This window comes from Macrosteles quadrilineatus, unplaced genomic scaffold, assembly GCF_028750875.1.
Source record: "Macrosteles quadrilineatus isolate MER2022 unplaced genomic scaffold, UCM_ALF_1.0 Scaffold_7__1_contigs__length_78375512, whole genome shotgun sequence".
Classification (NCBI taxonomy): Eukaryota; Metazoa; Arthropoda; class Insecta; order Hemiptera; family Cicadellidae; genus Macrosteles; species Macrosteles quadrilineatus.
The window spans coordinates 71,484,852-71,498,780 of NW_026542600.1; the positions used below are offsets into that span (position 1 = coordinate 71,484,852).

General features: G+C 34.6%; 1 protein-coding gene across 1 annotated transcript in view; it reads left to right on the plus strand.

The window, feature by feature from the left end:
• The first annotated feature begins 424 nt into the window (after nucleotides 1-424).
• LOC128998537 (uncharacterized) overlaps nucleotides 425-13,929 on the plus strand; it is a 46,101-nt gene continuing 32,596 nt past the window's right edge. Inside the window, exon 1 of the mRNA XM_054424710.1 lies at nucleotides 425-517. The gene's annotated coding sequence lies outside the window, so the exon portion shown is untranslated. The remainder of the gene's footprint in view (nucleotides 518-13,929) is intronic.

The window sequence follows — 13,929 nt, forward strand, 5'->3', positions numbered from 1 at the left end:
GCAAATAAAAGTCAAATATACGTACTTTAATATTGTGGTCTGCTCATTTACAAGAATTCTGTGACTGTTAATTTGAAATCCAAACAAAGACCTTTTAACGCGTGCCTTATAACAAGGAAGTAGGAGACAGAGATTTCCTTCTTACTACAGTACTCCAACAGGAACTGAACAAGACTCGGGGAGGACTGAATGAATGGCGGATATCGACCTAGAGTATGAATGGGCCCGGAACACGGGGTCCAAATATTATTGACCCAGCATACGCCATTCAGGCGAAGTAATTGAAACTAGGGAATAAAAAGGATAAAGAGGAGTGCAAAGGGAAGCGAGGGAAAGACGGTGGGAGGAGAGGTCGATATAGGGGGTGAAAGGGTGAGAGAGGGAGGCTGTGGCAGAGTATGCGCTGCGAACAGAGAGAGAGAGTCAGCAGTAGACTCATCAGCAGGCAGCAGCACAGCAGCAGTGGCAGTCGACGACGACCCACGAGACGAGGCGCAGTGAGCAGTGAGGCCAGGCGGTGAGTAGTGAGTACTCTCTCACATCACAGAGAACTATCTCATAGCGGTGGACATCTAGTCTGCACTACCGCTCACTTACACCACATTACTGTTGTCATTTATTGCACTTTACACTTTAAACTTTTTTTTATCCTTTAGAAAACAGTAAAAAAAAGTAATTTTTTAATATTACACATTTTAATGTATGTGTAGTAAATATTTAATCTAATATTAATTTTACTGTATAAGTCTCATTTGTGTTTGTTGTAAACTGTATGAAAATATAATTACTCATATGAAGGTAAACTATAACAACAATTTAACTGAAGAAAAAGTGCACTATAATATTTTGGTGGTTGATAATCTAAGTATTGCATTAGTAAAATATAAAATTTCTAAAATTATACCAAGGAGTAGTGTTTTAAGTAGTATAGTAGATATAATGTGTTGTAAAATTCATTTACATTGCAATTTTTTCCTCGATCAAAAGTTAATAAGAAAGCCTGAACATTTATGTAAGCGTACTACAGTATCTCACTGGTGAAACAAATAAATATTACAATCGAACTTTTGTGTTGCATCTTCTTATAAACATAACGTGTTTATATAAAATATCAAGGAAAAGAGTCCCCGCATTTCTAGGAAACGAGTAGTACGCTCACCGTAGTCAATCGCTTCTTCTCTTTCATTCATTACTTCATTTTATTTCAGTGGCTTTGGTGGTTGCTATTATTTTAACTTGATGTTTAAAACAATTTAAAGTTTGTCATCCACTTTGGATGGTGATTCTTCATAAAATTACCATTGAGAACCTCATACGTAGTTTTAAATTTTGTATTTTAAAAAGTTGATATCAGTTTATACTATCAATACATTATTATATATATTTTACGTATTTCCTGTGAATTTTAGAACATATTTTTAATGTTAATACATTTAAATTATAATTGATTGATAACGTATGCCTCCTCAAAGCATGAACAACTAAATTATCAAAAATTGGCAGTCTTTAAAATATAGTGGTTGCCACTACATCCCCAGAAATGTTTTCAATAATCCAGCTAAGTGTATTTTTTTAATTGGTGTACATATGTATATATATATATATATATATATATATATATATATATATATATAGCCTACATATAAGGTCATAAAATGAATGTTTTAAATCTTAATTTCTTTTTATTTAAATAATTTCCGTTTTACATAATTAACATTTTAAAGTTAACATTTGCTTTATCTTATAAATTCGTAATACAATTTACGAAAACAATTAAATACATTTAATATTGGTCCAACGAATCCGTATTTTTTGTTATAATGTAACCACATACAAACGGACGTCTTTGGTTCGATAACATAATAACGTTATAACATAAACAATGTTTTAACATTTGGCAGTTACATAGTTGTTGACTCATTGTTAAATAAAAAAAATTATACATTTCCCTAACTCTAGTTAAATACATTTTACTTATAAACACAGCCAGTTCAGAATAAATCACTAACAACAAATATGAGTGAATCATTTTAGAATTGATAATATGAGATTGCAGTATTTTTCTATTTCACCAGTCAATACTTCTTCGGAAATAGTGCATTGTGTAAAAGTAGGACAATTAGTAAAGTTTCCTACAAAATACACTGTAATATCCACAATTTTATACAGAATATTAATTTAAATATGACATAATAAATATGTTACAAGAAATTAATAGTATGTAAAAAGTAGTAATGCAATTTAATTGAGGCTTGGTTAGTTAAATGCAAGTAAATAAACAAACCTGACTTTGTGTTCAGAAACAGTTTGGATGTAGAGGAGTTGATTAAAGGACTGTTTGTACGGTCGGATAATACATTTGTCTTTCACTAGTCCGGAAGAGTTTCGATCCAGAAAGAAAATGGAAACACCAGAAAATTGTGTTCCTGTTGATGATCTCATGTCACTAGAAATCAAGAAAAACTTATAATACATAAATAATTAGAAAATAATTCCAAACTTTCATGTAAATCTTATTTTTATGACTAGACTCATAGTTTTAAAACGATTGTTTCTTCAAAAATTCGTATTTTAATATTTGTTATCTTTATTTGTTTGTTTGACTATACAATAATAACATTTAGGATATTTTCAATTCTTAAATCATACAAGTTTTACAACTCTCGATAATGTTTGCAAATACACTACAAGTTAATCTTTATCACCGATTCTATTTAAGCTGGACGATGCAAGATAGTGGTTAAATTCTGTACTGGTATACCTTACCCTCAAATAATGATTGTAATCATAGTTTGTTGCAAATACACTACAAGTTAATCTTTATCACCGATTCTATTTAAGCTTGGACGATGCAAGATAGTGGTTAAATTCTGTACTGGTATACCTTACCCTCAAATAATGATTGTAATCATAGTTTGTTGCAAATACACTACAAGTTAATCTTTATCACCGATTCTATTTAAGCTTGGACGATGCAAGATAGTGGTTAAATTCTGTACTGGTATACCTTACCCTCAAATAATGATTGTAATCATAGTTTGTTGCAAATACACTACAAGTTAATCTTTATCACCGATTCTATTTAAGCTTGGACGATGCAAGATAGTGGTTAAATTCTGTACTGGTATACCTTACCCTCAAATAATGATTGTAATCATAGTTTGTTGCAAATACACTACAAGTTAATCTTTATCACCGATTCTATTTAAGCTTGGACGATGCAAGATAGTGGTTAAATACTGTACTGGTATACCTTACCCTCAAATAATGATTGTAATCATAGTTTGTTGCAAACACACTACAAGTTAATCTTTATCACCGATTCTATTTAAGCTTGGACGATGCAAGATAGTGGTTAAATTCTGTACTGGTACCTTACCCTCAAATAATGATTGTAATCATAGTTTGTTGCAAATACACTACAAGTTAATCTTTATCACCGATTCTATTTAAGCTTGGACGATGCAAGATAGTGGTTAAATTCTGTACTGGTACCTTACCCTCAAATAATGATTGTAATCATAGTTTGTTGCAAATACACTACAAGTTAATCTTTATCACCGATTCTATTTAAGCTTGAACGATGCAAGATAGCGGTAAAATACTGTACTGGTATACCTTACCCTCAAATAATGATTGTAATCATAGTTTGTTGCAAATACACTACACGTTAATCTTTATCACCGATTCTATTTAAGCTTGAACGATGCAAGATAGCGGTAAAATACTGTACTGGTACCTTACCATTAAATAATTAATGTAATTATAGTTTGTCGGTTGTGTTGTCAATCTCTCTTACCGAAGATAGAACGATACCCAAAGACCACCTGTACGCAATCAATGCCTTTATTGAGAATTGAGTTTTCAAGTACAGGTACAACTTAATGGAAAATACCTGACTAAGAATAGTGCGTAATTCTTACGAAGCATTTTACTTTTGAGTAATAAGTGGCATCATAAATTAGTTTTGAGTAGTATCAAAAATAAAACAGATGATGAAAACTATACTCGCGAATTCAAATACTAGGTAATTCAAGTATGTTTCAAATTGAAGTGAGGTTCCTCAATACTTAGACGATGTCAAATGAGGATGTTGCAACAAAAAAAAAATAAAAAAATATTAATCAGACCTTATTGCAAGAATGTATATTTTTATAGATATGGTCTTAAAAAAATATACTTCAAGTGTAATTTGCTAATAATATTAATAAGATCAGTTAGTTAGGAAATAGTTTAAATTGCTACAGAGAAGAGTGGTAAAATTAAAACATTTTTGGAGTTCAATTTGGCAAAAGTCATAATTTTTCATTAGGATATTGATGAATAATAACATACTACATGTTGACGTTAAAAATACTTACATGAAAGCGTTTTAGTTTCTGATATCAAAATATTTAAGCTACAGCAAACCTACAAACTAACAGAATTTTCCTGATTGGGTTTTAACATTTCCTTAAACAGGTCAAATTTATTCCCCGAATAAATATAACATTAAATATAACATTGGATATGAAGAGTACTTAGGTTTGCTGCTACAGGGGAAGATACAAGTACTTTCGTAAGGATATACTGTAATATGAAATACATACAGTTCCGAAATTTGATCAAAATTTATTCATAAACAAAGTACAATAGTCCACGTTTTATCCTTAAGATCAAATTTTCGTTGTAATCTTTAATCGTACAACAACGCACTACACTATTATAAATTATTTGGTTTTTAAGCTCTACACGATGGATGTATTGTAAATTTGGAACTTCTATGTTTTAAAGGTAACAATTTGGAAAAGAAACAAAATTTGGAAAATATAAAAATTTGAACGAATAGTGTTTTTGATCTCTGGGCTTATCAAAATACAAGTAAATTGGTCTCGGGTGTAGGTCTTAACATGCCAATAGCTACTATACTATAGGGAAATTCACCAACATGCTAGTGACATAAAATAAAACCAATTTCGTGAAATGATTGAAAAATAATAGTACAAAGACAAAACATTCGCATTCTTGAACACTTTAGATGATTGGTCGAAAAAATAATCTCTTGTAATACGTTATTGTGTAAAATGATATAAATAGCTATATTTGATTTTTTGCATTATAAAGATATAATTCAATTGAGTTCTTAAATTTATACCATAGCAAGTGTATAACACATTGAATTTAATTATTATTATTCATATATACGTCAACTGTGGCGTAAAAGCTTTCACATTTTGGGAAGTAATAAATTCACACAATAAAGATGGCTTTGTATGTTTTGCGCAAGACAGGTGCAGTTTGTTCTCCTTCACTAATTGGTAACATTCCTTTTATGTAAGTAAAATTAAGGCATCGCTCCAGGTCTTCGTGTTGTCAAGCAACAAGAGATTGGACTAAATAGGACATAGTCCTAAAACAGCCTCAGTCCAGTAGCGCTTCAGCTTCCTGTATTGAAACGTCACGAAGAAGGAGAGGCGCAAAAGAGGTTTATTGGAGTGGTAAAATTTAAATTCGGTCTTCCGAAATCCGAAACACCTAGCATTGCGTTGCTGTGGTCTATTATGATCTTCATGAGGAACTGGTAAAATTGGTTTCAATAAAATTGTAAACTTAAACTTTCGCCAGGTATACATTAGACACATCACAAAAAAGTTTTGCCATGGCAAAAGGCGTCATAAAATAACTAAAATATTTGTTAAGTTGTTATTTGAAATGTTATGATCTATGACGTGTACATCGTAATCTGATGAAATTTTCTTTAAAAAATATTTTTATTTTAGGGCAGAATGTTATGGAATTACAATATTTTGATCAAGCACTTCACGTTTTATAAAATGATTTGATATCACGATTACTGTAATAAGAAATGTTGACTATTAAAAATACCATTCCTAATGCTCCTTTTCAAATCAAAGACTATTGTCACATCTAAAGTGAAGTTGCAGTCTTATTGTGGTTCATGATACTATTTTAAGTCCTTACTTCAAAAACTGCTATGGACGAGTGAGTCAAGTCTGAGTCAACTCGGATTGTATCTTTTGTCCCAGTTAAAACAGCAAATAATGGATTTCCAGCTAGTTGTTTATTTTAAATTAAAATTTATATAAAACGTATTCCCCTCTTTTATGACGCACATGAATCTCTAGTCTGTGCGAGGACTTTGTAAATAACATATTTGTTAAGTCATCACAACAAAATAGTTGAAAGAACTGTTTAATATTAGTACAGGAGTACGAGTTCGAGCACAGACCAGCATTGTCTTTAACGGTTTTACTATCATTTGCAATTTTCTTTTCCACAGATTTTAATTTATCAGCCCTATGTACACCAACTAAATAGAATACAACAGGATCTTTGGAGTGCAGGTACCACGATAGACGTAGACAGATATTGATTTAAAATCCTTAAACTAAAGAAAGAAATAATAAAAAAAAAACTCTTAAAGTGGCCGAAGCATGGCTAGTAATGTCCAGGGCCTAACGCTTCGAAATAGATTCGGACGTTAAAATGGGAAAATTTTAGGAAATTATGTACCGATATCATCCATAGCCGTCTCTAGTTTAAGGCCACGGCTTTCGATGTGGCAACGCCGCGACTCATCCCCACCCTCACACTGGTCCAACTCCGGGTATTGCCGCCAACGTTAAAACGTGCAACGTTTCGCCAAAACTGCACTTATTCACATTGTAAGCTATGAAAATGGAACCAGTTCAATAGATTCATTTTTAGAATGATGAAATGCCGCTTACAATGTTTCAGATTGTATTACGAAATACTAGTTAATACATGTTTATATAAACTTATATTCACCACTTAATTCCAACCCTGAATATTATGCACAAGTGATATACATTTGCAATTAAAAACGGAACCATTTTGGAACCTAATGAGTGTATGAAAAAAATACTATTAAAATAGGCCTAGGCTTCCCCTGACATTCTTTTAAATTTTATTATAAACTGGTCGTCCTGTGGTCGAAAACTCGGCCAACAATATTTACGTCTCTATTTTCAACCCACGCTGTAAATAAAACATGTAATTAGAATTTCTTAATTTTTTTTTATTTCCTGTTTATTTCGTCACCAGAATGGCAACCCAAAAGGTCCATATTAATGTTTTAATTTTAATTTAATTTTTTTGCTTATTTTTGAGTCAATTTAAATGTATAAAGGAATTCTGTACATCTACAGGAAAATATCTTTCTACTACAGTATGCGTAGATTGTCCCTGCGATGCACGGAAGCTGAGAAAACAAGGTTTTAAAGTAACATGCTTGCCTATTAATATAGATAATTATTATAATTTCAAACTCAAGTGCGAGATTTGAAAGCTGTTTTATATCTTAAATTTTTGTCATTGAATGTTCATGCAGAACTGAACTGTGGTAGAAATAAACAAATATTACTACAACTCTGAACTCTGCATAGGAAATGTATGCAATACATGTATATTAAAATGCACAAAACATAACTGCGCAAGACTTTGAAAACATCTTGTCTATTTAAAATATTTCAAATTATCAGTATCAATAAATAGAATATTGAATTTTTATTTTTATAATACATAAGAGGCACAAAACTGTTTGTTTGTACTATATTAATATTATTGATATTAACAAACAGTTTTGTGCCTCTTATGTATTATATAAATGAAAACTCAATATTCTATTTATTGATACTGATAATTTGAAATATTTTAAATAGACAAGATATTTTCAAAGTCTTGCGCAGTTGTGTTTTGTGTATTTTAATATGCACATGCAACTAACTATTACTATGCATATAACTATTGCTATTTTAGTTTTATATTTTTTATATCCAATATGTTTTGCGTTTAGTTTTATTACCTTATTACCTTATTACCTCCTCCTTGGCTTGATACCAGCATAAGCTGGATAGGCTGCGTCAATATTTACAAAAACTATTTACAGTATATACAGACTTTCGTATGGTCATTAGACCAAAAGAACTTAAAAAACTTTATGGCGGTAGATTTAGAGTCCTGTAAGGTCGTCCTCAAAGAATTCCTTGAGTGAGTAATACGGCCTAGCTTTTAGCCAACACTTTAACCTTGCTTGAAACTGATTGTGGTTTAAATCCCTTACTGCAACCGGCAACTTATTGGTCAGTCTGAGGGCCATGACAGGGAAAGCGTCTTTTGTCCTGCTGAGCCTACAATAGGGTACGTCAATGTGATTTTTGCGTCTGGTGTTATGCGCATGCACCTGCTGTCTGGTGGTAAAGGTATTTACATTGGAGTGTACGTAGCTGACACATTGAAGGATGTAGTTACTATGAATGGTGAGTATGCCCAAGTCAGCGAATATAGGCTTGCAGTGCTCCTGTCGCCCGCTGCCAGTCATAATTCTCAGAGCTTTTTTCTGCTGCTTTAGGATTCTGGAGACATTAGCTGCATGACCCCATAGCTGGAGACCGTAAGTAACGTGGCTGTGGAATAAAGCGTGGTAGACCACAACTAGGTAAGCTTTATCAACTAGTCTCGTTAACTTCCTGAGAAGATGTGTTACTCTCGACAACCTCTTAGCCACGTTATCCACATGGTCTTTCCAACTCAGCTTTGGGTCAATCGTAAAGCCTAGCAGATTTACCTTGACAACGTCCTGAGCCAAGTTTGAATTAAGTGAGCACAGGATTTTTTGTGTCTTGTCTTGGTTTAGTTTGAATTTGTTTGTCTCAAACCAGTCCTTTGCTGCCCTAAACATCACTTCAGCTCTTTCTGAGGCAGTTCCTGGATTGTTACCAACAGAAATTAGGGTAGTGTCATCAGCAAACCTGAGTGCATTGCCACTTAGCTCAAGATCGTTTATGGCTATCAGAAAGAGGACAGGGCCCACAACCGATCCCTGAGGCACCCCGTGAGGAACATTGAGAGCTCGGGACTTAGCTCCAGCTATCGAGACGACCTGCTGTCGGTTCTCCAAATATGTCACAAAGGTGTCGTAAACTGCACCACGCACCCCATATTTATTTAATTTGGCAAGCAGAATGTCATGTGAGACGCAATCAAATGCCTTGCTCAAGTCACATAATGTCAAGGCAACAGTGTTGGTATCCTCAAAGGCTTGTTGAATGCGATGTACGAGCTCAGAAACGGCAGTGACAGTTGATCTGTCTTTACGGAAGCCGTGTTGAAGATTGGACATCAGGTTATTGCGCTCAAGATAAGAGACTAGCTGGAGTTTGATGGCTGTTTCAAAGACCTTAGCGAAGGTTGGTATGATAGATATGGGTCTATAGCTCTGTACACTTGCTGGATCTCCTTTTTTGTATATGGGGACAGTTTTAGACACCCTTAGAATTCTAGGAAATATTCCGGCACTCAGGCAAGAGTTCAGGACCTGGCAAAGAGGGATGGCAACAGTATTAACAGTGTGTTTTAGGATGACAGTAGTCATTCCATATATGTCGGGGCTGTGAGAGGTCTTAAAATGGCCTACCATGGTGACAAGGCTCTCTGGTGTAAGAGGTTGCCAGGATGAAAGGTTGGCATCAGGAGACTGTATGCCTTTGACTACTTCATTATTATCTACAGGAGCGGTGCCTACAATGCCTGCTACAGTACTGATGAGATGGGTGTTAAAGTCATCAGGGCTAGCAGAACATTTAGAGGCAGGTGACGGCCCTTGACCGGTATTACGGTTGTTGTTGACCAAGTTCCAAACCGCCTTACAAGGATTTAGCGAGCTTTCAATGAGCCTCACATTAGAAGCTTTCTTTGCCTGGTCTATTTTAATTCTATACAACCTTTTGGCTCTGGTGTAAAGATTAAAGAAATGCTCCCTATTGGCGGGGGTCTCCGCTGTCATGTACCTATCCCTGAATGCTAGAACAAACATTTGTATCTGCTTCAGCTCTGCAGTAAACCAAGATTTGTCCCTAGGCCGGAGTGGGGTTTTTTTGGTTTGAGGGTTTACTTTTTTGCTGACTTTTAAGGGGAAAAAAGTATTAAAAACTGAATTGTATGCATCAAAAAATGCCTCAAAAGCCGATTCGGCTTGCTTGCCAAATAAGACATCATCCCAGGGGACCTGTGAAAGAGCATGTTTAAAACTAGGAATAAGATCTTCATCTAATAACCTATAATGTCTAGTATAGAGATTTAACCATGCAGGAACTGTTAAAGAAGGACTCACCATACTGGAGTTGACTTCCATGAGAACCGCTTGATGGTCCGCCACATACGGTTCGGTTGTCCAAACCTGATATTCCCATATGTTAAGATCTGTGGCCACTGTATCAAGGCAGCGAGGTCCACGCGTAGGCAGAAGACTAGTGATGAACAGTCCATGAGAGCGTAGAAGATCTACGAAGTCATTGGCCATTACATCGTTGGCATTGAGGGTTATGTTGAAGTCTCCGCCCAAAATAATGTTTTTCTTGAAACCAGCAAGGTAGTCTAGACACTGGTCGAGCAGATCGAAGAACTTCAGAACCTGCCCATCAGGCGAGCGATATATGCTGAGGACGATGAGGGATTTGTCCATCAGTTCTATACCAGCTATCTCAATGTCGAGTTCACTGCAATACTGCACAAGATTAATAGGCCTAGACCTAGTGAGCAAGTCCTGTTTCACATATATAGAGACACCACCATTCTTGTGCAGGTCACAACAATAACTTGCTACTAGTTGCAATGAGTTCAGTTTGCTGTAAGCGTGTATCTCATCGTTTCCTAGCCAATGTTCACAGGCACAGAAAACGTCTAATTGATTTTCTTCGCAAAAAAGTGAGGTGACATTTAATTTAGTACGCAAACACTGAATGTTAAGATAGCCAAATACCATATGATTACTAGTTTTAGGTACAGGAGCCACATCCCTGGCCAAGTCGGGCTTCCTAGGCACATTTGAGGTTAGAGGATTTTGTATAGGCCTATTGTCTGTAAAAGCTAAGGAATCCGAGATGGGCACTGGGACAGCAACATGTCCTACGTCACTGCACTTTTCCTTGGTTCCCGGAATAAAAAACGCTTCAATGTAATGTTCTTGGGCCACAATTTGCCATCCAAAACTTTGTCCTTGTGGATAAAGTCACAACCTATCTTGAAACTATCAAGGTAGGAACCTATTAAGGTAGGAAACGTGTATTTTATTATAACGTTTTTATAAGCTCGTTTTATTGTCCGGTACAAATTTTGCAATCAATTTTAAACTATTTTTCTGATGACCTAGAGACTTGAAATTTGATACATAGCTCACAATTGGATGACAATGTACTATTATATCATTTAATTTTCATATTTCCCTTGTGCTAAGCCCTATAGGCTTCCAAAACTTCCATGTTTACATTTTGGAAGAATTTTAACATACAAATTTAAGCCAGCTGTAAATACTTAAATTTGACATTTCGAAGAGTAGAGGTTAAGAGGCACAGGTTTTGCTCCAGATAGATTCTAAATATCAAACAAGCATTTCAAAGTAAAGATAAAACATCTGATTACAGATAATAAGGTTTTGGTTATGTATTAACAGGTCATATAAAATTGATTTAAAATATTTACACATTAAAGACTAAAATGTAGAAAATAATTTATAAATAAAAATATTTAAAAAAATGCCACTAAACGCACTAAAAAGTAGAAAATAATTTTTAAATACTTGGAAAGAATAAAATATAATTGTAAGATTTAAAACGAAAAACGTGGGACACATTCAATAGATAATAATAGTTCAATAGGTGAAGATAATTGTAAATTAGCTATTGCATGCGCCCCACTTTTTTCGTTTTAAATCTTACAGTATTTATTCTCTCTACATATGTATTAATTATTTTCTACTTTTTCGTGCGTTTAAAAACGTGGCATTTAAAAAAAAGTATTTTTTATTTATAAATTATTGTGAATCAGAACGCGTTACTTGATCAAGTGTAAATGTGTAGCTCTTAACCCACTCATCTTGACGTGGACCTTCTAGAGGGAAGTGAAATAATAATTGTATACATCCCTCAGTTTTTAATGCTTTTGTGTGGTTACTTTGCACCCCGGCACGACACACTTATGAGACATAACACACTGTCGCTACGAATACCATAGTGTCCCTAATTGTGTATAACAAAAAGGTTAATCACAACCGTCTAGCAGTGCACTAATGGTGGGAGACGACTGGACTATGCCTCTGATGCGACCACGAATACTAGAATAAAACCCGGTGTGGATCATAAACATAAACAAATGACGTTGTTGGCCCGAATCCTATACTAATTGCGTTAACATATGTTTTGGCAGTTCCATTTCAGCATTGTTAAATAATGTTTATTTTCGGGCCAAAAACGTCATTTGTTTATGTTTATGATCCATACTGGGTCTTTTCAAGTATTCGTGGATGCGACGTTGCCAGATTTCAGTCGAGCGGCCTTATACTAGAGACGGCTATGGACCATCTTCAAAACAAAATTTTCTCGATTACATGAAGATAAGAAGACTACAAACGTCATAAATGACGGACCAAATATAGATATGTTTCAAGGTTGGCTGCTGAGAATATGAGGAAAGAATAAAATAATGACACCTCCTAAATACTCGTATCTTGGTATCCAGCGAAAAAAAACAATCTATGAGCAAATTTTGGATGGGAATATACGAGGGAAGTTAAACTTGATTTCGCGAAGAAAATCCTTGCCTCAGGTAGGGTTGAGAGGGTTGTGAGATTTTAAAACCCTTAAAATCAGTAGTTCATTGGTAGATAAAATCTTCCCAGTGCTTCTTCGGGAACGGGATACAAAATATATTTTAGCTCACAGTGCTGCATTTGCTGCAGTAAAGAGTCAGGTTTAATAAACACAATTATTAGCTTCAAGATTTTTCCAAACCAAATGTAAACTTATCGTGAATCGGGAAAAAACAACGCCATTATGGGACATTCCGAAATTAAGTACATTTAAGTGAATCAAAAACAAGAAATATATCTCTGCCGCTTCTATTATTTTATTGGATAAAAGCAAAGCCGCAGGAGTTCTGCATGAACAAATGATGCACGTTTGGCCTACTGTTTCGTAACAATGTCAAAGGATTACATATTCACAGAGTCATACCTTACACAAAACATGATTTGCTAAGCCGTGTTTTCACGAGGCCAGTAGAGCAGGCAGGTTAGGTTATAGGTCAGAGGGTCCCAGAGCAACCCAGACAAGGGTCGGTCGTAAAATATTTGAGCGAGTGCGGTCAGAGGGTCCCAGGGTTACCCCTCATTAGGTACTTGTATAGGTAGATAAAAGCTACCTATACAATTAATTGTATAGGTACTTGTATAGAGGCAAACTGGCTTCGTGTATTCGCAGCTTTTTAGCGAATTTCCTTAACAGGGAATAAGCTATTACCGTAGGTTTTATAGCAAGACCTGTTCCCGGGACCGACGTTTTTTTACGTTTGGAGGTCCCCATAGGCAAAAAAAAAAAAAAACAAAAAAAACAAAAAAAAAACACCCTCCGCTCAAATTAGTATAATATACAATATACTGTATGTAAGCTGTCGGTTAGCGCGATAACTTGAGCAAAAATTATCTGATCTTGATGATATTTGGTACAAACATGTAAACCTACGTTTACTCGAACAAGTTCACGAACCAGCATGATCGGACTAAGTGAAAGTAGGTATACGTTGGGTTTTATAGGGTAAACATTGGGTGTCCTAATTTTTGACCCTAAAAACGAAATACTTTGCAATTTATTTTTAAGCCATCTTGTAGAGCTTAAAAAATAAATAATTTTGTATATTGCAGCTTTGTTATATGTGTGCACTGTTATTAAAAATGCCCATATTATTCTTAAAGAGAACAAAATAGACTGTTGTCGTTTGCTTGTTAATGGATATAGTAATCAAATTTGGTTTTTTTTAAATAAACTATCAACATTTCAATAAAGACACCCCTCATTACATTCCCTGTTGCAGAAAACCTAGGTACTAAAATTAATGTTTAAATAGGAAATAAATATG